Source organism: Octodon degus, unplaced genomic scaffold, assembly GCF_000260255.1.
Source record: "Octodon degus isolate 3935 unplaced genomic scaffold, OctDeg1.0 scaffold00044, whole genome shotgun sequence".
NCBI classification, from domain to species: Eukaryota; Metazoa; Chordata; class Mammalia; order Rodentia; family Octodontidae; genus Octodon; species Octodon degus.
Genome location: NW_004524620.1, coordinates 12,899,214 through 12,902,000, shown reverse-complemented (window position 1 = coordinate 12,902,000; position 2,787 = coordinate 12,899,214).

Here is a 2,787-nt window from a genome sequence, read left to right as displayed (position 1 = left end):
GGACTGTGCTCTCTTGGGTGGTGGCCGGAGGGGTCAGGTCCTGGGGCTGTGCTCTCTCAGGTGGTGGCCGGAGGGGCCTGTGCAGGCTGAGGAAGTTCAGGTCAGGAGTCTGTGGAGCTGGGCCTTCCCTGTGTCCTGGCAACATGACAGGCTGCTCTCCAGCCGTGGAATGGAGCCAGCCAACTCTGAGGCTCTGCCTCACCTCAGCTAGGTCATAGCTTGGCCCCTTCATTATCAAAATGGCAGCGGGACTGGAGCGGAAGAAAACCAGTGCCGCCACAGACTTCATCACCTCTGTCCTGACCTCGACCAGTAAACACTTCTGAGTTCCCTGCCTGATTCAAGCTGCTCACAGCTTGTCTGTTACCATCCATGGGGTCTGTAATGAGGCCAGCCCTGGCCACGTGAAGCCTTGGCGGAGGAGATTTCCCACGCACGCTTTCTGATCCGAGTGCTGACTGCGCAACCTCTTAGGCCCCGAGCATTCTGCTTAAATATTATTTATGCTCGGCAGGAGAGCCATTTCCCACTGTCTGCCTTCTCCCCACTCCCATAAAACTGCACATTTAACTTCTGTTTACATGCATATAAACCATATCTTCAGGAGCAGGCTGAGGAAAGTGTGGTAGAAGATGGATTTTGCCTTTTGAAAACACAGAGGAGAGTGACGTGTGTATATTGTGTTATCAGAGGTGTGACACACGTAGCTCATGGAGGCCAGGTGCTTCACAGAAGCTATCTGAGTGAAGCTGTAAACCTCCAGTTGACAAGTGAGGTGACAGCCCAGTTCTTGTTAGCAAAGGCTTAATTATCAACATCTGCCTCCCGGCTTAGGGGGTGGCAAAAAACAGTTGAAAACCTCAGAGTGCTATGAATAAGAAGCTGAGGTTTGGCAGATGATAACAGTTTCTGACAGTTTGATACACACTTGACCTCTAAAGCATCTCTAAGTGGCTGAGATGGGTGGGTGAACGGTAGTGTATGGTGAGACTTGAAGGACCGGGAAAATTTGTTGTGTGTTCATTTCTATACTTCAGGCTTGTGTCAACACTGCTAGTTTCCTAGTTGGCAGTCTGTGGCCTGGGTAGATGACCTTCCCTACTTACTCTACATTACTGAGTGACTCATGACGTCTTTCTCTTACAGCTGGTTTACTGAGCAAAATTAGGGCAAGGGAGGGACAAAAACAAGGGCACTCACTTTATTGTGTTTCCTAGTTCAGGCTTTCTGAGTTAGATTATTTTTCTGGATTATTTCTTGAGAGCTCTATTATCTCCTCTATTTCCTTACTGTTGGTGGATGACTTTGACTACTTTTCGAGTCCCACAGATTATTGAGACCTAACTTGTCTCCTATTAACTGCAATCATTTATGGAGTTGGATTATTTCATGTGGGTTTCTTTGCAAGATGAAGTGAGGGGATAGTAGTATGTTGTTTATGAGAAACTTTCCGTTTGTCAAGGGAGAGATCCTTAATTGTATCTTTTGTGCTGCTTGTGTCTTTCCTTGAGTATGTACATATTTATAGTGACTCGAAGGAAGTGGGAGTTCTGTACACATCTGGATATGTTGAGTTGAGACTGGGCTATATGTTGAGATTATAAAATAACATTATTCCTTGGAAGTGTTTCTGGATGTCTGCTAGGATGATGGTGAGCTTTGGAGTCAGTTCTGTGGACTGATCTGTTTTCTTCCAAGACACAGACTTTGGTCCGCTGATGCCTGTCATGTTGCTGCTTCTGTGTAGTTCTGTTCTTTGAGTGATTGCTCTCCTTTTCAATAAAAAATGAGAACACAAGAAACAGTCTTTCCAAGATGACAATGGGAAATAATGTGAGATAGCAAAAAATATGGCAGCTCTGTCCTTTACCTCCTTGTCCCGTTCAGAGTATTTTGGGAGAAAATGACAGTTCCTACTGACTGAGTGCTCTGCCAATGTGACAGTACCCCATGTGTATGTATTTTAACATGAATCAACGCACGGTTTCACATCACAACCCTACACCTTGAGGCTTCCTGCTTTTATAGGTGAACAAACTGGGGCATAAATGAGCTGTGGTGACTGCTGGCCATTCCGGCCTTTGTGCACCCAGCGATTCCTGGGTTCATTAGACTATTGGAAAACGTATAATTCTAATATGGGGGTTTTCTTGAATATAAAATCTAAAACTTTTCAGGAACTTACTAGACCTTCATGCAGAGTTTTTGTTTTTGCTGATCACACTACCCACCAGGAACACGATGTTCTGGGGAGATGCTGGAAAACATGCTTGGGCTTCAGGCTGGGGGTCCTCTGTGTGTGTCTCACCCCGGTTTCTACCTGGAGATTGGCCAAGCCTGGGGACAGGCTGTGCTTTGAGCATAGCCTGATTATGAAGAACCCTACAGGATAATTTTGTTTAGTTTTACACTTTCCATGGCTTTTGTGTGTGTGTGTGTGTGTGTGTGTGTGTGTGGTACCAGGGATTGAACTCAGGGCATTTAATTTTTATTAAAATACTTTAAAAATAGAGGTCTAGGAACCTTATAAACCAAGTAAATCCAAAAGAATTGATTATAGGACAGGAGAAAGTAACAGCTTTCATAAGATGCCCACTGTCACCATCTACAGATCTCAGAGCGGTGGGAAGAATGGTGTGTGTGTGCCCGCGTGCAAGCATGGGTGTTCGCACCTGTGTACGTGCACGTACATAGGCACTAAGGCATTCAAAGGCAAACAGGCAAACAGGAAGGCTCAGTGGAGTGATCTGCACAGGCCAGCCCGTGCCCATGCGCACGCCCCCACCG